The sequence below is a fragment of the Lissotriton vulgaris genome, chromosome 1_1 (assembly GCF_964263255.1).
Source record: "Lissotriton vulgaris chromosome 1_1, aLisVul1.2, whole genome shotgun sequence".
Taxonomy (NCBI): Eukaryota; Metazoa; Chordata; class Amphibia; order Caudata; family Salamandridae; genus Lissotriton; species Lissotriton vulgaris.
Genome location: NC_141685.1, coordinates 244,448,046 through 244,470,340, shown reverse-complemented (window position 1 = coordinate 244,470,340; position 22,295 = coordinate 244,448,046). Strand labels below are relative to the sequence as shown.

At 37.9% G+C, this 22,295-nt stretch overlaps 21 non-coding genes across 21 annotated transcripts; all 21 read left to right on the top strand.

Annotated features, from left to right (window-relative positions):
• The first annotated feature begins 95 nt into the window (after positions 1 to 95).
• On the top strand, positions 96 to 167 carry TRNAC-GCA (transfer RNA cysteine (anticodon GCA)). The gene has a single exon. It is a non-coding gene; the product is annotated as a tRNA-Cys (tRNA).
• A 1,012-nt stretch (positions 168 to 1,179) lies between these two features.
• On the top strand, positions 1,180 to 1,251 carry TRNAC-GCA (transfer RNA cysteine (anticodon GCA)). Its single transcript has one exon. It is a non-coding gene; the product is annotated as a tRNA-Cys (tRNA).
• A 1,012-nt stretch (positions 1,252 to 2,263) lies between these two features.
• Positions 2,264 to 2,335, top strand: TRNAC-GCA (transfer RNA cysteine (anticodon GCA)). Its single transcript has one exon. It is a non-coding gene; the product is annotated as a tRNA-Cys (tRNA).
• A 1,009-nt stretch (positions 2,336 to 3,344) lies between these two features.
• TRNAC-GCA (transfer RNA cysteine (anticodon GCA)) lies at positions 3,345 to 3,416 on the top strand. Its single transcript has one exon. It is a non-coding gene; the product is annotated as a tRNA-Cys (tRNA).
• A 1,014-nt stretch (positions 3,417 to 4,430) lies between these two features.
• On the top strand, positions 4,431 to 4,502 carry TRNAC-GCA (transfer RNA cysteine (anticodon GCA)). The gene has a single exon. It is a non-coding gene; the product is annotated as a tRNA-Cys (tRNA).
• Positions 4,503 to 5,504: 1,002 nt separating this feature from the next.
• TRNAC-GCA (transfer RNA cysteine (anticodon GCA)) lies at positions 5,505 to 5,576 on the top strand. The gene has a single exon. It is a non-coding gene; the product is annotated as a tRNA-Cys (tRNA).
• Positions 5,577 to 6,590: 1,014 nt separating this feature from the next.
• Positions 6,591 to 6,662, top strand: TRNAC-GCA (transfer RNA cysteine (anticodon GCA)). Its single transcript has one exon. It is a non-coding gene; the product is annotated as a tRNA-Cys (tRNA).
• A 1,002-nt stretch (positions 6,663 to 7,664) lies between these two features.
• TRNAC-GCA (transfer RNA cysteine (anticodon GCA)) lies at positions 7,665 to 7,736 on the top strand. Its single transcript has one exon. It is a non-coding gene; the product is annotated as a tRNA-Cys (tRNA).
• A 1,012-nt stretch (positions 7,737 to 8,748) lies between these two features.
• On the top strand, positions 8,749 to 8,820 carry TRNAC-GCA (transfer RNA cysteine (anticodon GCA)). Its single transcript has one exon. It is a non-coding gene; the product is annotated as a tRNA-Cys (tRNA).
• A 1,012-nt stretch (positions 8,821 to 9,832) lies between these two features.
• Positions 9,833 to 9,904, top strand: TRNAC-GCA (transfer RNA cysteine (anticodon GCA)). The gene has a single exon. It is a non-coding gene; the product is annotated as a tRNA-Cys (tRNA).
• Positions 9,905 to 10,915: 1,011 nt separating this feature from the next.
• TRNAC-GCA (transfer RNA cysteine (anticodon GCA)) lies at positions 10,916 to 10,987 on the top strand. The gene has a single exon. It is a non-coding gene; the product is annotated as a tRNA-Cys (tRNA).
• Positions 10,988 to 11,916: 929 nt separating this feature from the next.
• Positions 11,917 to 11,988, top strand: TRNAC-GCA (transfer RNA cysteine (anticodon GCA)). Its single transcript has one exon. It is a non-coding gene; the product is annotated as a tRNA-Cys (tRNA).
• A 1,012-nt stretch (positions 11,989 to 13,000) lies between these two features.
• TRNAC-GCA (transfer RNA cysteine (anticodon GCA)) lies at positions 13,001 to 13,072 on the top strand. Its single transcript has one exon. It is a non-coding gene; the product is annotated as a tRNA-Cys (tRNA).
• A 1,013-nt stretch (positions 13,073 to 14,085) lies between these two features.
• TRNAC-GCA (transfer RNA cysteine (anticodon GCA)) lies at positions 14,086 to 14,157 on the top strand. Its single transcript has one exon. It is a non-coding gene; the product is annotated as a tRNA-Cys (tRNA).
• Positions 14,158 to 15,159: 1,002 nt separating this feature from the next.
• TRNAC-GCA (transfer RNA cysteine (anticodon GCA)) lies at positions 15,160 to 15,231 on the top strand. The gene has a single exon. It is a non-coding gene; the product is annotated as a tRNA-Cys (tRNA).
• A 1,010-nt stretch (positions 15,232 to 16,241) lies between these two features.
• Positions 16,242 to 16,313, top strand: TRNAC-GCA (transfer RNA cysteine (anticodon GCA)). Its single transcript has one exon. It is a non-coding gene; the product is annotated as a tRNA-Cys (tRNA).
• Positions 16,314 to 17,325: 1,012 nt separating this feature from the next.
• Positions 17,326 to 17,397, top strand: TRNAC-GCA (transfer RNA cysteine (anticodon GCA)). Its single transcript has one exon. It is a non-coding gene; the product is annotated as a tRNA-Cys (tRNA).
• A 1,002-nt stretch (positions 17,398 to 18,399) lies between these two features.
• Positions 18,400 to 18,471, top strand: TRNAC-GCA (transfer RNA cysteine (anticodon GCA)). Its single transcript has one exon. It is a non-coding gene; the product is annotated as a tRNA-Cys (tRNA).
• Positions 18,472 to 19,483: 1,012 nt separating this feature from the next.
• On the top strand, positions 19,484 to 19,555 carry TRNAC-GCA (transfer RNA cysteine (anticodon GCA)). The gene has a single exon. It is a non-coding gene; the product is annotated as a tRNA-Cys (tRNA).
• Positions 19,556 to 20,567: 1,012 nt separating this feature from the next.
• TRNAC-GCA (transfer RNA cysteine (anticodon GCA)) lies at positions 20,568 to 20,639 on the top strand. The gene has a single exon. It is a non-coding gene; the product is annotated as a tRNA-Cys (tRNA).
• A 1,013-nt stretch (positions 20,640 to 21,652) lies between these two features.
• Positions 21,653 to 21,724, top strand: TRNAC-GCA (transfer RNA cysteine (anticodon GCA)). The gene has a single exon. It is a non-coding gene; the product is annotated as a tRNA-Cys (tRNA).
• The last annotated feature ends 571 nt before the right edge of the window (positions 21,725 to 22,295 follow it).

The window sequence follows — 22,295 nt, the reverse complement described above, 5'->3', positions numbered from 1 at the left end:
GTTTCAAGCCTGTACTTTCCGGCACAACTTAGCATGATCCTCTCACTCTTTCATGATGTACTGATATTATGTCATTCTGACTTTACTGAAAAGTTGGGGATATAGCTCAGTGGTAGAGTATTTGACTGCAGATCAAGAGGTCCCTTGTTCAAATCTGGGTGTCCCCTCAGACTATTTTGATTCTGTTGTTTGTAGTTGGGACTTTTCATCAATTCCTTTTGGATCATCTTTGACAGAGTCAGTGTTCCCTTGGTTATTGCACTTTAATAGCATTACATAGTTTGCTGCTCAAAACCTGTGAGTAAATGGAGTTTTAGCACTCGGCTTGGTATTCCCTTTGGGAAATTTCTGAAAGATCATTGATCTATTTTGGAATTTGGCTCTTCCTTATACAGCACTAAAGAAAGGGAATGGACTATGAAACAAATTGACAAATTTGTTATACTGTTTGGTGCTCTCTTGAATCGCACTAAAGAAATGGCTTAGAATACTGTGCAGCGATGCAGTCAGTCTATTTCTCATTTCACCTGTGTCCTCAGTCTTACATATATTCCACCTTTTCCCTGTGCATTAAAAGTATGTGCTTGTTTGAAGCACTTCATTTTTGTGCAACGTAGGAACTATTTAATTTCTCCTTGAAAGCTCTGCCTACGTGCAAGATGTTCAAACCCTCGTTGCAGTTGCAAGAAGGCTGGTCTGAAGAATCAGGCCAGTTGCAAGCACAAAGTGGCTTTTTTTGATGTATTAAATCGAAGGTACTTGAAAGGGGTGTTTGGGTGTTCCTTCCAAATACCGAATTGTAGTGGTATGTAGAAATGTTTTTCCTCCGTAATTTGGCCAAAAAACAATCATACTTCACCACCATCTCGGTGATTGTGGTAACCAATCATCAAATGATAATGTGTCACGTAAAAACCTCTTCCCCTTTAAGAATGTTTCAAAACAATCATTGTATGTAGAGGCATTGGTCTTATGTACCACTGCCTATTCAAATAAAATAGCAATGAAACAAATTAATCTGTTTTTTAAATGATCCAGTTTTACTTTAATAAATAATATTAAGGACTACTTCTCCTGTTCCACAGTTTCAAGCCTGTACTTTCCGGCACAACTTAGCATGATCCTCTCACTCTTTCATGATGTACTGATATTATGTCATTCTGATTTTACTGAAAAGCTGGGGATATAGCTCGGTGGTAGAGAATTTGACTGCAGATCAAGAGGTCCCTGGTTCAAATCCGGGTGTCCCCTCAGACTATTTTGATTCTGTTGTTTGTAGTTAGGACTTTTCATCAATTCCTTTTGGATCATCTTTCACAGAGTCAGTGTTCCCTTGGATATTGCACTTTAATATCATTACAGAGTTTGCTGCTCAAAACCTGTGAGTAAATGCAGTTTTAACCCTCGGCTTGGTGTTCCATTTGGGAACTTTCTGAAAGATCATTGATCTATTTTGGAATTTGGCTCTTCCTTTTACAGCACTAAAGAAAGGGAATGGACTATGAAATAAATTGACAAATTTGTTATACTGTTTGGTGCTTTCTTGAATCGCACTAAAGAAATGGCTTAGAATACTGTGCAGTGATGCAGTCAGTCTATTTCTCATTTCACCTGTGTCCTCAGTCTTACATATTTTCCATCTTTTCCCTGTGCATCCAAAGTATGTGCTTGTTTGAAGCACTTCATTTTTGTGCAACGTAGGAACTATTTAATTTCTCCTTAAATGCTCTGCCCACGTGAAAGATGTACGAACCATTGTTGCAGTTGCAAGAAGGCTGGCCTGAAGAATCAGGCCATCTGCAAGCACAAAGTGGCTTTTTCTGATGTTTTAAATTGAAGGTCCGTGAAAGGGGTGTTTGGGTGTACCTTCCAAATACCGAATTGTAGTGGTATGTAGAAATGTTTTTCCACCGTAATGTGGCCCAAAACAATCATACTTCATCACCATCTGAGTGATTGTGGTAACCAAACATGAAACAATAAGGTATCCCGTAAAAACCTCTTCCCCTTTGAGAATGTTTCAAAACAAACATTTTAAGTGCAGGCATTGGTCCTATGTACCACTGCCTATTCAAATAAAATACCAATCAAACAAATACATATATATTTTTTAATGATCCATTTTTCCTTTAATAAATAATATTAAGAACTACTTCTACAGTTCCACAGTTTCAAGGTTGTACTTTCCGGCACAACTTAGCATGATCCTCTCACTCGTTCATGATGTACTGATATATTGTCATTCTGATCTTGGCTGACAGCTGGGGATATAGCTCAGTGGTAGAGCATTTGACTGCAGATCAAGAGGTCCCTGGTTCAAATCCGGGTGTCCCCTCATTCTATTTTGAATCTGCTGTTTGTAGTTGGGAATTTTCATGAATCCCATTTGGATCATCTTTGGCAGAGTCAGTGTTCCCTTGGATGTTACACTTTAATAACATTACAGTGTTGCTGATTAAAACTTGTGAGTAACTGCATTTTTTACACTGGGCTTGGTATTCCCTATGGGAAATTTCTGAAACATCATTGATCTATTTTGGAATTCGGCTCTACCTTTCACAGCTCTAAACAAAGGGAATGGAGTATGAAACAATTGACAAATTTGTTATACTGTTTGGTGCTCTCTTGAATCGCACTAAAGAAATGGCTTAGAATACTGGGCAGCTATGCAATCAATCTATTTCTCATTACACCTGTGTCCTCAGTCTTACATATATTCCATCTCTTCTCTGTCCATACAAAGTATGTGTTTGTTTGAAGCACTTCATTTTTGTGCAACTTAGGAACTATTTAATTTCTCCTTGAAAGCTCTGCCTACGTGCAAGATGTACAAACCCTCGTTGCAGTTGCAAGAAGGCTGGTCTGAAGAATCAGGCCAGTTGCAAGCACAAAGTGGCTTTTTTTTATGTATTAAATCGAAGGTACTTGAAAGGGGTGTTTGGGTGTTCCTTCCAAATACCGAATTGTAGTGGTATGTAGAAATGTTTTTCCTCCGTAATTTGGCCAAAAAACAATCATACTTCACCACCATCTCGGTGATTGTGGTAACCAATCATCAAATGATAATGTGTCACGTAAAAACCTCTTGCCCTTTAAGAATGTTTCAAAAGAATCATTGTATGTAGAGGCATTGGTCTTATGTACCACTGCCTATTCAAATAAAATAGCAATGAAAAAATTAATCTGTTTTTTAAATGATCCAGTTTTACTTTAATAAATAATATTAAGGACTACTTCTCCTGTTCCACAGTTTCAAGCCTGTACTTTCCGGCACAACTTAGCATGATCCTCTCACTCTTTCATGATGTACTGATATTATGTCATTCTGATTTTAATGAAAAGCTGGGGATATAGCTCAGTGGTAGAGCATTTGACTGCAGATCAAGAGGTCCCTGGTTCAAATCCGGGTGTCCCCTCAGACTATTTTGATTCTGTTGTTTGTAGTTGGGACTTTTCATCAATTCCTTTTGGATCATCTTTGACAGAATCAGTGTTCCCTTGGATATTGCACTTTAATATCATTACAGAGTTTGCTGCTCAAAACCTGTGAGTAAATGCAGTTTTAACCCTCGGCTTGGTGTTCCATTTGGGAACTTTCTGAAAGATCATTGATCTATTTTGGAATTTGGCTCTTCCTTTTACAGCACTAAAGAAAGGGAATGGACTATGAAATAAATTGACAAATTTGTTATACTGTTTGGTGCTTTCTTGAATCGCACTAAAGAAATGGCTTAGAATACTGTGCAGCGATGCAGTCAGTCTATTTCTCATTTCACCTGTGTCCTCAGTCTTACATATATTCCACCTTTTCCCTGTGCATCCAAAGTATGTGCTTGTTTGAAGCACTTCATTTTTGTGCAACGTAGGAACTATTTAATTTCTCCTTAAATGCTCTACCTACGTGCAAGATGTACGAACCATTGTTGCAGTTGCAAGAAGGCTGGCCTGAAGAATCAGGCCATTTGCAAGCACAAAGTGGCTTTTTCTGATGTTTTAAATCGAAGGTCCGTGAAAGGGGTGTTTGGGTGTACCTTCCAAATACGGAATTGTAGTGGCATGTAGAAATGTTTTTCCACCGTAATGTGGTGTAAAACAATCATACTTCATCACCATCTGAGTGATTGTGGTAACCAAACATGAAACAATAAGGTATCCCGTAAAAACCTCTTCCCCTTTGAGAATGTTTCAAAACAAACATTTTAAGTGCAGGCATTGGTCCTATGTACCACTGCCTATTCAAATAAAATATCAATCAAACAAATACATATTTTTTTTTTTTAATGATCCATTTTTCCTTTAATAAATAATATTAAGAACTACTTCTACAGTTCCACAGTTTCAAGGTTGTACTTTCCGGCACAACTTAGCATGATCCTCTCACTCTTTCATGATGTACTGATATATTGTCATTCTGATCTTGGCTGACAGCTGGGGATATAGCTCAGTGATAGAGCATTTGACTGCAGATCAAGAGGTACCTGGTTCAAATCCGGGTGTCCCTTCATACTATTTTGAATCTGCTGTTTGTAGTTGGGAATTTTCATGAATCCCATTTGGATCATCTTTGACAGAGTCAGTGTTCCCTTGGATGTTACACTTTAATAACATTACAGTGTTGCTGATTAAAACTTGTGAGTAACTGCATTTTTTACACTGGGCTTGGTATTCCCTATGGGAAATTTCTGAAACATCATTGATCTATTTTGGAATTCGGCTCTACCTTTCACAGCTCTAAACAAAGGGAATGGACTATGAAACCAATTGACAAATTTGTTATACTGTTTGGTGCTCTCTTGAATCGCACTAAAGAAATGGCTTAGAATACTGGGCAGCTATGCAATCAATCTATTTCTCATTACACCTGTGTCCTCAGTCTTACATATATTCCATCTCTTCTCTGTCCATACAAAGTATGTGTTTGTTTGAAGCACTTCATTTTTGTGCAACTTAGGAACTATTTAATTTCTCCTTGAAAGCTCTGCCTACGTGCAAGATGTACAAACCCTCGTTGCAGTTGCAAGAAGGCTGGTCTGAAGAATCAGGCCATTTGCAAGCACAAAGTGGCTTTTTTTGATGTATTAAATTGAAGGTACTTGAAAGGGGTGTTCCTTCCAAATACCGAATTGTAGTGGTATGTAGAAATGTTTTTCCATCGTAATTTGGCCAAAAAACAATCATACTTCACCACCATCTCGGTGATTGTGGTAACCAATCATCAAATAATGATGTGTCACGTAAAAACCTCTTCCCCTTTAAGAATGTTTCAAAACAATCATTGTATGTAGAGGCATTGGTCTTATGTACCACGGCCTATTCAAATAAAATAGCAATGAAAAAATTAATCTGTTTTTTAAATGATCCAGTTTTACTTTAATAAATAATATTAAGGACTACTTCTCCTGTTCCACAGTTTCAAGCCTGTACTTTCCGGCACAACTTAGCATGATCCTCTCACTCTTTCATGATGTACTGATATTATGTCATTCTGATTTTACTGAAAAGCTGGGGATATAGCTCAGTGGTAGAGCATTTGACTGCAGATCAAGAGGTCCCTGGTTCAAATCCGGGTGTCCCCTCAGACTATTTTGATTCTGTTGTTTGTAGTTGGGACTTTTCATCAATTCCTTTTGGATCATCTTTGACAGAGTCAGTGTTCCCTTGGATATTGCACTTTAATAGCATTACAGAGTTTGCTGCTCAAAACCTGTGAGTAAATGGAGTTTTAACACTCGGCTTGGTATTCCCTTTGGGAGATTTCTGAAAGATCATTGATCTATTTTGGAATTTGGCTCTTCCTTTTACAGCACTAAAGAAAGGGAATGGACTATGAAACAAATTGACAAATTTGTTATACTGTTTGGTGCTTTCTTGAATCGCACTAAAGAAATGGCTTAGAATACTGTGCAGCGATGCAGTCAGTCTATTTCTCATTTCACCTGTGTCCTCAGTCTTACATATATTCCACCTTTTCCCTGTGCATCCAAAGTATGTGCTTGTTTGAAGCACTTCATTTTTGTGCAACGTAGGAACTATTTAATTTCTCCTTAAATGCTCTACCTACGTGCAAGATGTACGAACCATTGTTGCAGTTGCAAGAAGGCTGGCCTGAAGAATCAGGCCATTTGCAAGCACAAAGTGGCTTTTTCTGATGTTTTAAATCGAAGGTCCGTGAAAGGGGTGTTTGGGTGTACCTTCCAAATACCGAATTGTAGTGGCATGTAGAAATGTTTTTCCACCGTAATGTGGCCCAAAACAATCATACTTCATCACCATCTGAGTGATTGTGGTAACCAAACATGAAACAATAAGGTATCCCGTAAAAACCTCTTCCCCTTTGAGAATGTTTCAAAACAAACATTTTAAGTGCAGGCATTGGTCCTATGTACCACTGCCTATTCAAATAAAATATCAATCAAACAAATACATATTTTTTTTTTTTAATGATCCATTTTTCCTTTAATAAATAATATTAAGAACTACTTCTACAGTTCCACAGTTTCAAGGTTGTACTTTCCGGCACAACTTAGCATGATCCTCTCACTCTTTCATGATGTACTGATATATTGTCATTCTGATCTTGGCTGACAGCTGGGGATATAGCTCAGTGGTAGAGCATTTGACTGCAGATCAAGAGGTACCTGGTTCAAATCCGGGTGTCCCTTCATACTATTTTGAATCTGCTGTTTGTAGTTGGGAATTTTCATGAATCCCATTTGGATCATCTTTGACAGAGTCAGTGTTCCCTTGGATGTTACACTTTAATAACATTACAGTGTTGCTGATTAAAACTTGTGAGTAACTGCATTTTTTACACTGGGCTTGGTATTCCCTATGGGAAATTTCTGAAACATCATTGATCTATTTTGGAATTCGGCTCTACCTTTCACAGCTCTAAACAAAGGGAATGGACTATGAAACCAATTGACAAATTTGTTATACTGTTTGGTGCTCTCTTGAATCGCACTAAAGAAATGGCTTAGAATACTGGGCAGCTATGCAATCAATCTATTTCTCAACACACCTGTGTCCTCAGTCTTACATATATTCCATCTCTTCTCTGTCCATACAAAGTATGTGTTTGTTTGAAGCACTTCATTTTTGTGCAACTTAGGAACTATTTAATTTCTCCTTGAAAGCTCTGCCTACGTGCAAGATGTACAAACCCTCGTTGCAGTTGCAAGAAGGCTGGTCTGAAGAATCAGGCCATTTGCAAGCACAAAGTGGCTTTTTTTGATGTATTAAATTGAAGGTACTTGAAAGGGGTATTCCTTCCAAATACCGAATTGTAGTGGTATGTAGAAATGTTTTTCCATCGTAATTTGGCCAAAAAACAATCATACTTCACCACCATCTCGGTGATTGTGGTAACCAATCATCAAATAATGATGTGTCACGTAAAAACCTCTTCCCCTTTAAGAATGTTTCAAAACAATCATTGTATGTAGAGGCATTGGTCTTATGTACCACGGCCTATTCAAATAAAATAGCAATGAAAAAATGAATCTGTTTTTTAAATGATCCAGTTTTACTTTAATAAATAATATTAAGGACTACTTCTCCTGTTCCACAGTTTCAAGCCTGTACTTTCCGGCACAACTTAGCGTGATCCTCTCACTCTTTCATGATGTACTGACATTATGTCATTCTGATTTTACTGAAAAGCTGGGGATATAGCTCAGTGGTAGAGCATTTGACTGCAGATCAAGACGTCCCTGGTTCAAATCCGGTTGTCCCCTCAGACTATTTTGATTCTGTTGTTTGTAGTTGGGACTTTTCATCAATTCCTTTTGGATCATCTTTGACAGAGTCAGTGTTCCCTTGGATATTGCACTTTAATAGCATTACAGAGTTTGCTGCTCAAAACCTGTGAGTAAATGGAGTTTTAACACTCGGCTTGGTATTCCCTTTGGGAGATTTCTGAAAGATCATTGATCTATTTTGGAATTTGGCTCTTCCTTTTACAGCACTAAAGAAAGGGAATGGACTATGAAACAAATTGACAAATTTGTTATACTGTTTGATGCTTTCTTGAATCGCACTAAAGAAATGGCTTAGAATACTGTGCAGCGATGCAGTCAGTCTATTTCTCATTTCACCTGTGTCCTCAGTCTTACATATATTCTACCTTTTCCCTGTGCATTAAAAGTATGTGCTTGTTTGAAGCACTTCATTTTTGTGCAACGTAGGAACTATTTAATTTCTCCTTGAAAGCTCTGCCTACGTGCAAGATGTACAAACCCTCGTTGCAGTTGCAAGAAGGCTGGTCTGAAGAATCAGGCCAGTTGCAAGCACAAAGTGGCTTTTTTTGATGTATTAAATTGAAGGTACTTGAAAGGGGTGTTTGGGTGTTCCTTCCAAATACGGAATTGTAGTGGTATGTAGAAATGTTTTTCCTCCGTAATTTGGCCAAAAAACATTCATACTTCACCACCATCTCGGTGATTGTGGTAACCAATCATCAAATGATAATGTGTCATGTAAAAACCTCTTCCGTTTTAAGAATGTTTCAAAACAATCATTGTATGTAGAGGCATTGGTCTTATGTACCACTGCCTATTCAAATAAAATAGCAATGAAACAAATTAATCTGTTTTTTAAATGAGCCAGTTTTACTTCAATAAATAATATTAAGGACTACTTCTCCTGTTCCACAGTTTCAAGCCTGTACTTTCCGGCACAACTTAGCATGATCCTCTCACTCTTTCATGATGTACTGATATTATGTCATTGTGATTTTACTGAAAAGCAGGGGATATAGCTCAGTGGTAGAGCATTTGACTGCAGATCAAGAGGTCCCTGGTTCAAATCCGGGTGTCCCCTCAGACTATTTTGATTCTGTTGTTTGTAATTGGGACTTTTCATCAATTCCTTTTGGATCATCTTTGACAGAGTCAGTGTTCCCTTGGATATTGCACTTTAATATCATTACAGAGTTTGCTGCTCAAAACCTGTGAGTAAATGCAGTTTTAACACTCGGCTTGGTGTTCCCTTTGGGAACTTTCTGAAAGATCATTGATCTATTTTGGAATTTGGCTCTTCCTTTTACAGCACAAGAGAAAGGGAATGGACTATGAAATAAATTGACAAATTTGTTATACTGTTTGGTGCTTTCTTGAATCGCACTAAAGAAATGGCTTAGAATACTGTGCAGCGATGCAGTCAGTCTATTTCTCATTTCACCCGTGTCCTCAGTCTTACATATATTCCACCTTTTCCCTGTGCATCCAAAGTATGTGCTTGTTTGAAGCACTTCATTTTTGTGCAACGTAGGAACTATTTAATTTCTCCTTAAATGCTCTGCCTACGTGCAAGATGTACGAACCATTGTTGCAGTTGCAAGAAGGCTGGCCTGAAGAATCAGGCCATTTGCAAGCACAAAGTGGCTTTTTCTGATGTTTTAAATCGAAGATCCGTGAAAGGGGTGTTTGGGTGTACCTTCCAAATACCGAATTGTAGTGGTATGTAGAAATGTTTTTCCACCGTAATATGGCCCAAAACAATCATACTTCATCACCATCTGAGTGATTGTGGTAACCAAACATGAAACAATAAGGTATCCCGTAAAAACCTCTTCCCCTTTGAGAATGTTTCAAAACAAACATTTTAAGTGCAGGCATTGGTCCTATGTACCACTGCCTATTCAAATAAAATACCAATCAAACAAATACATATATTTTTTTTAATGATCCATTTTTCCTTTAATAAATAATATTAAGAACTACGTCTACAGTTCCACAGTTTCAAGGTTGTACTTTCCGGCACAACTTAGCATGATCCTCTCACTCTTTCATGATGTACTGATATATTGTCATTCTGATCTTGGCTGACAGCTGGGGATATAGCTCAGTGGTAGAGCATTTGACTGCAGATCAAGAGGTCCCTGGTTCAAATCCGGGTGTCCCCTCATACTATTTTGAATCTGCTGTTTGTAGTTGGGAATTTTCATGAATCCCATTTGGATCATCTTTGACAGAGTCAGTGTTCCCTTGGATGTTACACTTTAATACCATTACAGTGTTGGTGATTAAAACTTGTGAATAACTGCATTTTTTACACTGGGCTTGGTATTCCCTATGGGAAATTTCTGAAACATCACTGATCTATTTTGGAATTCGGCTCTACCTTTCACAGCTCTAAACAAAAGGAATGGACTATGAAACCAATTGACAAATTTGTTATACTGTTTGGTGCTCTCTTGAATCGCACTAAAGAAATGGCTTAGAATACGGGGCAGCTATGCAGTCAGTCTATTTCTCATTTCACCTGTGTCCTCAGTCTTACATATATTCCACCTTTTCCCTGTGCATCCAAAGTATGTGCTTGTTTGAAGCACTTCATTTTTGTGCAACGTAGGAACTATTTAATTTCTCCTTAAATGCTCTGCCTACGTGCAAGATGTACGAACCATTGTTGCAGTTGCAAGAAGGCTGGCCTGAAGAATCAGGCTATTTGCAAGCACAAAGTGGCTTTTTCTGATGTTTTAAATCAAAGGTCCGTGAAAACGGTGTTTGGGTGTACCTTCCAAATACCGAATTGTAGTGGTATGTAGAAATGTTTTTCCACCGTAATGTGGCCCAAAACAATCATACTTCATCACCATCTGAGTGATTGTGGTAACCAAACATGAAACAATAAGGTATCCCGTAAAAACGTCTTCCCCCTTGAGAATGTTTCAAAACAAACATTTTAAGTGCAGGCATTGGTCCTATGTACCACTGCCTATTCAAATAAAATACCAATCAAACAAATACATATATTTTTTTTAATGATCCATTTTTCCTTTAATAAATAATATTAAGAACTACTTCTACAGTTCCACAGTTTCAAGGTTGTACTTTCCGGCACAACTTAGCATGATCCTCTCACTCTTTCATGATGTACTGATATATTGTCATTCTGATCTTGGCTGACAGCTGGGGATATAGCTCAGTGGTAGAGCATTTGACTGCAGATCAAGAGGTCCTTGGTTCAAATCCGGGTGTCCCCTCATACTATTTTGAATCTGCTGTTTGTAGTTGGGAATTTTCATGAATCCCATTTGGATCATCTTTGACACTGGGCTTGGTATTCTCTATGGGAAATTTCTGAAACATCATTGATCTATTTTGGAATTCGGCTCTACCTTTCACAGCTCTAAACAAAGGGAATGGACTATGAAACCAATTGACAAATTTGTTATACTGTTTGGTGCTCTCTTGAATCGCACTAAAGAAATGGCTTAGAATACTGGGCAGCTATGCAATCAATCTATTTCTCATTACACCTGTGTCCTCAGTCTTACATATATTCCATCTCTTCTCTGTCCATACAAAGTATGTGTTTGTTTGAAGCACTTCATTTTTGTGCAACTTAGGAACTATTTAATTTCTCCTTGAAAGCTCTGCCTACGTGCAAGATGTACAAACCCTCGTTGCAGTTGCAAGAAGGCTGGTCTGAAGAATCAGGCCAGTTGCAAGCACAAAGTGGCTTTTTTTTGATGTATTAAATCAAAGGTACTTGAAAGGGGTGTTTGGGTGTTACTTCCAAATACCGAATTGTAGTGGTATGTAGAAATGTTTTTCCATCGTAATTTGGCCAAAAAACAATCATACTTCACCACCATCTCGGTGATTGTGGTAACCAATCATCAAATGATAATGTGTCACGTAAAAACCTCTTCCCCTTTAAGAATGTTTCAAAACAATCATTGTATGTAGAGGCATTGGTCTTATGTACCACTGCCTATTCAAATAAAATAGCAATGAAACAAAGTAATCCGTTTTTTAAATGATACATCTTTCCTTTAATAAATAATATTAACTACTACTTCTCCTGTTCCACAGTTTCAAGCCTGTACTTTCTGGCACAACTTAGCATGATCCTCTCACTCTTTCATGATGTACTGATATTATGTCATTCTGATTTTACTGAAAAGCTGGGGATATAGCTCAGTGGTAGAGCATTTGACTGCAGATCAATAGGTCCCTGGTTCAAATCCGGGTGTCCCCTCAGACTATTTTGATTCTGTTGTTTGTAGTTGGGACTTTTCATCAATTCCTTTTGGATCATCTTTAACAGAGTCAGTGTTCCCTTGGATATTGCACTTTAATAGCATCACATATATTGCTGCTCAAAACCTGTGAGTAAATGGAGTTTTAACACTCGGCTTGGTATTCCCTTTGGGAAATTTCTGAAAGATCATTGATCTATTTTGGAATTTGGCTCTTCCTTTTACAGCACTAAAGAAAGGGAATGGGCTATGAAACAAATTGACAAATTTGTTATACTGTTTGGTGCTCTCTTGAATCGCACTAAAGAAATGTCTTAGAATACTGTGCAGCGATGCAGTCAGTCTATTTCTCATTTCACCTGTGTCCTCAGTCTTACATATATTCCAGCTTCTCCCTGTGCATTAAAAGTATGTGCTTGTTTGAAGCACTTCATTTTTGTGCAACGTAGGAACTATTTAATTTCTCCTTGAAAGCTCTGCCTACGTGCATGATGTTCAAACCCTCGTTGCAGTTGCAAGAAGGCTGGTCTGAAGAATCAGGCCAGTTGCAAGCACAAAGTGGCTTTTTTTGAGGTATTAAATCGAAGGTACTTGAAAGGGGTGTTTGGGTGTTCCTTCCAAATACCGAATTGTAGTGGTATGTAGAAATGTTTTTCCTCCGTAATTTGGCCAAAAAACAATCATACTTCACCACCATCTTGGTGAATGTGGTAACCAATCATCAAATGATAATGTGTCACGTAAAAACCTCTTCCCCTTTAAGAATGTTTCAAAACAGTCATTGTATGTAGAGGCATTGGTCTTATGTACCACTGCCTATACAAATAAAATAGCAATGAAACAAATTATTCTGTTTTTTAAATGATCCAGTTTTACTTTAATAAATAATATTAAGGACTACTTCTCCTGTTCCACAGTTTCAAGCCTGTACTTTCCGGCACAACTTAGCATGATCCTCTCACTCTTTCATGATGTACTGATATTATGTCATTCTGATTTTACTGAAAAGCTGGGGATATAGCTCAGTGGTAGAGCATTTGACTGCAGATCAAGAGGTCCCTGGTTCAAATCCGGGTGTCCCCTCAGACTATTTTGATTCTGTTGTTTGTAGTTGGGACTTTTCATCAATTCCTTTTGGATCATCTTTGACAGAATCAGTGTTCCCTTGGATATTGCACTTTAATATCATTACAGAGTTTGCTGCTCAAAACCTGTGAGTAAATGCAGTTTTAACACTCGGCTTGGTGTTCCATTTGGGAACTTTCTGAAAGATCATTGATCTATTTTGGAATTTGGCTCTTCCTTTTACAGCACTAAAGAAAGGGAATGGACTATGAAATAAATTGACAAATTTGTTATACTGTTTGGTGCTTTCTTGAATCGCACTAAAGAAATGGCTTAGAATACTGTGCAGCGATGCAGTCAGTCTATTTCTCATTTCACCTGTGTCCTCAGTCTTACATATATTCCACCTTTTCCCTGTGCATCCAAAGTATGTGCTTGTTTGAAGCACTTCATTTTTGTGCAACGTAGGAACTATTTAATTTCTCCTTAAATGCTCTACCTGCGTGCAAGATGTACGAACCATTGTTGCAGTTGCAAGAAGGCTGGCCTGAAGAATCAGGCCATTTGCAAGCACAAAGTGGCTTTTTCTGATGTTTTAAATCGAAGGTCCGTGAAAGGGGTGTTTGGGTGTACCTTCCAAATACCGAAGTGTAGTGGCATGTAGAAATGTTTTTCCACCGTAATGTGGCCCAAAACAATCATACTTCATCACCATCTGAGTGATTGTGGTAACCAAACATGAAACAATAAGGTATCCCGTAAAAACCTCTTCCCCTTTGAGAATGTTTCAAAACAAACATTTTAAGTGCAGGCATTGGTCCTATGTACCACTGCCTATTCAAATAAAATATCAATCAAACAAATACATATTTTTTTTTTTAATGATCCATTTTTCCTTTAATAAATAATATTAAGAACTACTTCTACAGTTCCACAGTTTCAAGGTTGTACTTTCCGGCACAACTTAGCATGATCCTCTCACTCTTTCATGATGTACTGATATATTGTCATTCTGATCTTGGCTGACAGCTGGGGATATAGCTCAGTGGTAGAGCATTTGACTGCAGATCAAGAGGTCCCTGGTTCAAATCCGGGTGTCCCTTCATACTGTTTTGAATCTGCTGTTTGTAGTTGGGAATTTTCATGAATCCCATTTGGATCATCTTTGACAGAGTCAGTGTTCCCTTGGATGTTACACTTTAATAACATTACAGTGTTGCTGATTAAAACTTGTGAGTAACTGCATTTTTTACACTGGGCTTGGTATTCCCTATGGGAAATTTCTGAAACATCATTGATCTATTTTGGAATTCGGCTCTACCTTTCACAGCTCTAAACAAAGGGAATGGACTATGAAACCAATTGACAAATTTGTTATACTGTTTGGTGCTCTCTTGAATCGCACTAAAGAAATGGCTTAGAATACTGGGCAGCTATGCAATCAATCTATTTCTCATTACACCTGTGTCCTCAGTCTTACATATATTCCATCTCTTCTCTGTCCATACAAAGTATGTGTTTGTTTGAAGCACTTCATTTTTGTGCAAATTAGGAACTATTTAATTTCTCCTTGAAAGCTCTGCCTACGTGCAAGATGTACAAACCCTCGTTGCAGTTGCAAGAAGGCTGGTCTGAAGAATCAGGCCATTTGCAAGCACAAAGTGGCTTTTTTTGATGTATTAAATTGAAGGTACTTGAAAGGGGTGTTCCTTCCAAATACCGAATTGTAGTGGTATGTAGAAATGTTTTTCCATCGTAATTTGGCCAAAAAACAATCATACTTCACCACCATCTCGGTGATTGTGGTAACCAATCATCAAATAATGATGTGTCACGTAAAAACCTCTTCCCCTTTAAGAATGTTTCAAAACAATCATTGTATGTAGAGGCATTGGTCTTATGTACCACGGCCTATTCAAATAAAATAGCAATGAAAAAATTAATCTGTTTTTTAAATGATCCAGTTTTACTTTAATAAATAATATTAAGGACTACTTCTCCTGTTCCACAGTTTCAAGCCTGTACTTTCCGGCACAACTTAGCATGATCCTCTCACTCTTTCATGATGTACTGATATTATGTCATTCTGATTTTACTGAAAAGCTGGGGATATAGCTCAGTGGTAGAGCATTTGACTGCAGATCAAGAGGTCCCTGGTTCAAATCCGGGTGTCCACTCAGACTATTTTGATTCTGTTGTTTGTAGTTGGGACTTTTCATCAATTCCTTTTGGATCATCTTTGACAGAGTCAGTGTTCCCTTGGATATTGCACTTTAATAGCATTACAGAGTTTGCTGCTCAAAACCTGTGAGTAAATGGAGTTTTAACACTCGGCTTGGTATTCCCTTTGGGAGATTTCTGAAAGATCATTGATCTATTTTGGAATTTGGCTCTTCCTTTTACAGCACTAAAGAAAGGGAATGGACTATGAAACAAATTGACAAATTTGTTATACTGTTTGATGCTTTCTTGAATCGCACTAAGAAATGGCTTAGAATACTGTGCAGCGATGCAGTCAGTCTATTTCTCATTTCACCTGTGTCCTCAGTCTTACATATATTCCACCTTTTCCCTGTGCATTAAAAGTATGTGCTTGTTTGAAGCACTTCATTTTTGTGCAACGTAGGAACTATTTAATTTCTCCTTGAAAGCTCTGCCTACGTGCAAGATGTACAAACCCTCGTTGCAGTTGCAAGAAGGCTGGTCTGAAGAATCAGGCCAGTTGCAAGCACAAAGTGGCTTTTTTTGATGTATTAAATTGAAGGTACTTGAAAGGGGTGTTTGGGTGTTCCTTCCAAATACCGAATTGTAGTGGTATGTAGAAATGTTTTTCCTCCGTAATTTGGCCAAAAACATTCATACTTCACCACCATCTCGGTGATTGTGGTAACCAATCATCAAATGATAATGTGTCATGTAAAAACCTCTTCCGTTTTAAGAATGTTTCAGAACAATCATTGTATGTAGAGGCATTGGTCTTATGTACCACTGCCTATTCAAATAAAATAGCAATGAAACAAATTAATCTGTTTTTTAAATGAGCCACTTTTACTTCAATAAATAATATTAAGGACTACTTCTCCTGTTCCACAGTTTCAAGCCTGTACTTTCCAGCACAACTTAGCATGATCCTCTCACTCTTTCATGATGTTATGATATTATGTCATTGTGATTTTACTGAACAGCAGGGGATATAGCTCAGTGGTGGAGCATTTGACTGCAGATCAAGAGGTCCCTGGTTCAAATCCGGGTGTCCCCTCAGACTATTTTGATTCTGTTGTTTGTAATTGGGATTTTTCATCAATTCCTTTTGGATCATCTTTGACAGAGTCAGTGTTCCCTTGGATATTGCACTTTAATATCATTACAGAGTTTGCTGCTCAAAACCTGTGAGTAAATGCAGTTTTAACACTCGGCTTGGTGTTCCCTTTGGGAACTTTCTGAAAGATCATTGATCTATTTTGGAATTTGGCTCTTCCTTTTACAGCACAAGAGAAAGGAAATGGACTATGAAATAAATTGACAAATTTGTTATACTGTTTGGTGCTTTCTTGAATCGCACTAAAGAAATGGCTTAGAATACTGTGCAGCGATGCAGTCAGTCTATTTCTCATTTCACCCGTGTCCTCAGTCTTACATATATTCCACCTTTTCCCTGTGCATCCAAAGTATGTGCTTGTTTGAAGCACTTCATTTTTGTGCAACGTAGGAACTATTTAATTTCTCCTTAAATGCTCTGCCTACGTGCAAGATGTACGAACCATTGTTGCAGTTGCAAGAAGGCTGGCCTGAAGAATCAGGCCATTTGCAAGCACAAAGTGGCTTTTTCTGATGTTTTAAATCGAAGGTCCGTGAAAGGGGTGTTTGGGTGTACCTTCCAAATACCGAATTGTAGTGGTATGTAGAAATGTTTTTCCACCGTAATATGGCCCAAAACAATCATACTTCATCACCATCTGAGTGATTGTGGTAACCAAACATGAAACAATAAGGTATCCCGTAAAAACCTCTTCCCCTTTGAGAATGTTTCAAAACAAACATTTTAAGTGCAGGCATTGGTCCTATGTACCACTGCCTATTCAAATAAAATACCAATCAAACAAATACATATATTTTTTTTAATGATCCATTTTTCCTTTAATAAATAATATTAAGAACTACTTCTACAGTTCCACAGTTTCAAGGTTGTACTTTCCGGCACAACTTAGCATGATCCTCTCACTCTTTCATGATGTACTGATATATTGTCATTCTGATCTTGGCTGACAGCTGGGGATATAGCTCAGTGGTAGAGCATTTGACTGCAGATCAAGAGGTCCCTGGTTCAAATCCGGGTGTCCCCTCATACTATTTTGAATCTGCTGTTTGTAGTTGGGAATTTTCATGAATCCCATTTGGATCATCTTTGACAGAGTCAGTGTTCCCTTGGATGTTACACTTTAATACCATTACAGTGTTGGTGATTAAAACTTGTGAATAACTGCATTTTTTACACTGGGCTTGGTATTCCCTATGGGAAATTTCTGAAACATCATTGATCTATTTTGGAATTCGGCTCTACCTTTCACAGCTCTAAACAAAGGGAATGGACTATGAAACCAATTGACAAATTTGTTATACTGTTTGGTGCTCTCTTGAATCGCACTAAAGAAATGGCTTAGAATACTGGGCAGCTATGCAATCAATCTATTTCTCATTACACCTGTGTCCTCAGTCTTACATATATTCTATCTCTTCTCTGTCCATACAAAGTATGTGTTTGTTTGAAGCACTTCATTTTTGTGCAAATTAGGAACTATTTAATTTCTCCTTGAAAGCTCTGCCTACGTGCAAGATGTACAAACCCTCGTTGCAGTTGCAAGAAGGCTGGTCTGAAGAATCAGGCCATTTGCAAGCACAAAGTGGCTTTTTTTGATGTATTAAATTGAAGGTACTTGAAAGGGGTGTTCCTTCCAAATACCGAATTGTAGTGGTATGTAGAAATGTTTTTCCATCGTAATTTGGCCAAAAAACAATCATACTTCACCACCATCTCGGTGATTGTGGTAACCAATCATCAAATAATGATGTGTCACGTAAAAACCTCTTCCCCTTTAAGAATGTTTCAAAACAATCATTGTATGTAGAGGCATTGGTCTTATGTACCACGGCCTATTCAAATAAAATAGCAATGAAAAAATTAATCTGTTTTTTAAATGATCCAGTTTTACTTTAATAAATAATATTAAGGACTACTTCTCCTGTTCCACAGTTTCAAGCCTGTACTTTCCGGCACAACTTAGCATGATCCTCTCACTCTTTCATGATGTACTGATATTATGTCATTCTGATTTTACTGAAAAGCTGGGGATATAGCTCAGTGGTAGAGCATTTGACTGCAGATCAAGAGGTCCCTGGTTCAAATCCGGGTGTCCCCTCAGACTATTTTGATTCTGTTGTTTGTAGTTGGGACTTTTCATCAATTCCTTTTGGATCATCTTTGACAGAGTCAGTGTTCCCTTGGATATTGCACTTTAATAGCATTACAGAGTTTGCTGCTCAAAACCTGTGAGTAAATGGAGTTTTAACACTCGGCTTGGTATTCCCTTTGGGAGATTTCTGAAAGATCATTGATCTATTTTGGAATTTGGCTCTTCCTTTTACAGCACTAAAGAAAGGGAATGGACTATGAAACAAATTGACAAATTTGTTATACTGTTTGATGCTTTCTTGAATCGCACTAAAGAAATGGCTTAGAATACTGTGCAGCGATGCAGTCAGTCTATTTCTCATTTCACCTGTGTCCTCAGTCTTACATATATTCCACCTTTTCCCTGTGCATTAAAAGTATGTGCTTGTTTGAAGCACTTCATTTTTGTGCAACGTAGGAACTATTTAATTTCTCCTTGAAAGCTCTGCCTACCTGCAAGATGTACAAACCCTCGTTGCAGTTGCAAGAAGGCTGGTCTGAAGAATCAGGCCAGTTGCAAGCACAAAGTGGCTTTTTTTGATGTATTAAATTGAAGGTACTTGAAAGGGGTGTTTGGGTGTTCCTTCCAAATACCGAATTGTAGTGGTATGTAGAAATGTTTTTCCTCCGTAATTTGGCCAAAAAACATTCATACTTCACCACCATCTCGGTGATTGTGGTAACCAATCATCAAATGATAATGTGTCATGTAAAAACCTCTTCCATTTTAAGAATGTTTCAAAACAATCATTGTATGTAGAGGCATTGGTCTTATGTACCACTGCCTATTCAAATAAAATAGCAATGAAACAAATTAATCTGTTTTTTAAATGAGCCAGTTTTACTTCAATAAATAATATTAAGGACTACTTCTCCTGTTCCACAGTTTCAAGCCTGTACTTTCCAGCACAACTTAGCATGATCCTCTCACTCTTTCATGATGTTATGATATTATGTCATTGTGATTTTACTGAACAGCAGGGGATATAGCTCAGTGGTAGAGCATTTGACTGCAGATCAAGAGGTCCCTGGTTCAAATCCGGGTGTCCCCTCAGACTATTTTGATTCTGTTGTTTGTAATTGGGACTTTTCATCAATTCCTTTTGGATCATCTTTGACAGAGTCAGTGTTCCCTTGGATATTGCACTTTAATATCATTACAGAGTTTGCTGCTCAAAACCTGTGAGTAAATGCAGTTTTAACACTCGGCTTGGTGTTCCCTTTGGGAACTTTCTGAAAGATCATTGATCTATTTTGGAATTTGGCTCTTCCTTTTACAGCACAAGAGAAAGGGAATGGACTATGAAATAAATTGACAAATTTGTTATACTGTTTGGTGCTTTCTTGAATCGCACTAAAGAAATGGCTTAGAATACTGTGCAGCGATGCAGTCAGTCTATTTCTCATTTCACCCGTGTCCTCAGTCTTACATATATTCCACCTTTTCCCTGTGCATCCAAAGTATGTGCTTGTTTGAAGCACTTCATTTTTGTGCAACGTAGGAACTATTTAATTTCTCCTTAAATGCTCTGCCTACGTGCAAGATGTACGAACCATTGTTGCAGTTGCAAGAAGGCTGGCCTGAAGAATCAGGCCATTTGCAAGCACAAAGTGGCTTTTTCTGATGTTTTAAATCGAAGGTCCGTGAAAGGGGTGTTTGGGTGTACCTTCCAAATACCGAATTGTAGTGGTATGTAGAAATGTTTTTCCACCGTAATATGGCCCAAAACAATCATACTTCATCACCATCTGAGTGATTGTGGTAACCAAACATGAAACAATAAGGTATCCCGTAAAAACCTCTTCCCCTTTGAGAATGTTTCAAAACAAACATTTTAAGTGCAGGCATTGGTCCTATGTACCACTGCCTATTCAAATAAAATACCAATCAAACAAATACATATATTTTTTTTAATGATCCATTTTTCCTTTAATAAATAATATTAAGAACTACTTCTACAGTTCCACAGTTTCAAGGTTGTACTTTCCGGCACAACTTAGCATGATCCTCTCACTCTTTCATGATGTACTGATATATTGTCATTCTGATCTTGGCTGACAGCTGGGGATATAGCTCAGTGGTAGAGCATTTGACTGCAGATCAAGAGGTCCCTGGTTCAAATCCGGGTGTCCCCTCATACTATTTTGAATCTGCTGTTTGTAGTTGGGAATTTTCATGAATCCCATTTGGATCATCTTTGACAGAGTCAGTGTTCCCTTGGATGTTACACTTTAATACCATTACAGTGTTGGTGATTAAAACTTGTGAATAACTGCATTTTTTACACTGGGCTTGGTATTCCCTATGGGAAATTTCTGAAACATCATTGATCTATTTTGGAATTCGGCTCTACCTTTCACAGCTCTAAACAAAGGGAATGGACTATGAAACCAATTGACAAATTTGTTATACTGTTTGGTGCTCTCTTGAATCGCACTAAAGAAATGGCTTAGAATACTGGGCAGCTATGCAATCAATCTATTTCTCATTTCACCTGTGTCCTCAGTCTTACATATATTCCACCTTTTCCCTGTGCATCCAAAGTATGTGCTTGTTTGAAGCACTTCATTTTTGTGCAACGTAGGAACTATTTAATTTCTCCTTAAATGCTCTGCCTACGTGCAAGATGTACGAACCATTGTTGCAGTTGCAAGAAGGCTGGCCTGAAGAATCAGGCTATTTGCAAGCACAAAGTGGCTTTTTCTGATGTTTTAAATCAAAGGTCCGTGAAAGGGGTGTTTGGGTGTACCTTCCAAATACCGAATTGTAGTGGCATGTAGAAATGTTTTTCCACCGTAATGTGGCCCAAAACAATCATACTTCATCACCATCTGAGTGATTGTGGTAACCAAACATGAAACAATAAGGTATCCCGTAAAAACCTCTTCCCCTTTGAGAATGTTTCAAAACAAACATTTTAAGTGCAGGCATTGGTCCTATGTACCACTGCCTATTCAAATAAAATATCAATCAAACAAATACATATTTTTTTTTTTTAATGATCCATTTTTCCTTTAATAAATAATATTAAGAACTACTTCTACAGTTCCACAGTTTCAAGGTTGTACTTTCCGGCACAACTTAGCATGATCCTCTCACTCTTTCATGATGTACTGATATATTGTCATTCTGATCTTGGCTGACAGCTGGGGATATAGCTCAGTGGTAGAGCATTTGACTGCAGATCAAGAGGTCCCTGGTTCAAATCCGGGTGTCCCTTCATACTATTTTGAATCTGCTGTTTGTAGTTGGGAATTTTCATGAATCCCATTTGGATCATCTTTGACAGAGTCAGTGTTCCCTTGGATGTTACACTTTAATAACATTACAGTGTTGCTGATTAAAACTTGTGAGTAACTGCATTTTTTACACTGGGCTTGGTATTCCCTATGGGAAATTTCTGAAACATCATTGATCTATTTTGGAATTCGGCTCTACCTTTCACAGCTCTAAACAAAGGGAATGGACTATGAAACCAATTGACAAATTTGTTATACTGTTTGGTGCTCTCTTGAATCGCACTAAAGAAATGGCTTAGAATACTGGGCAGCTATGCAATCAATCTATTTCTCAACACACCTGTGTCCTCAGTCTTACATATATTCCATCTCTTCTCTGTCCATACAAAGTATGTGTTTGTTTGAAGCACTTAATTTTTGTGCAAATTAGGAACTATTTAATTTCTCCTTGAAAGCTCTGCCTACGTGCAAGATGTACAAACCCTCGTTGCAGTTGCAAGAAGGCTGGTCTGAAGAATCAGGCCAGTTGCAAGCACAAAGTGGCTTTTTTTG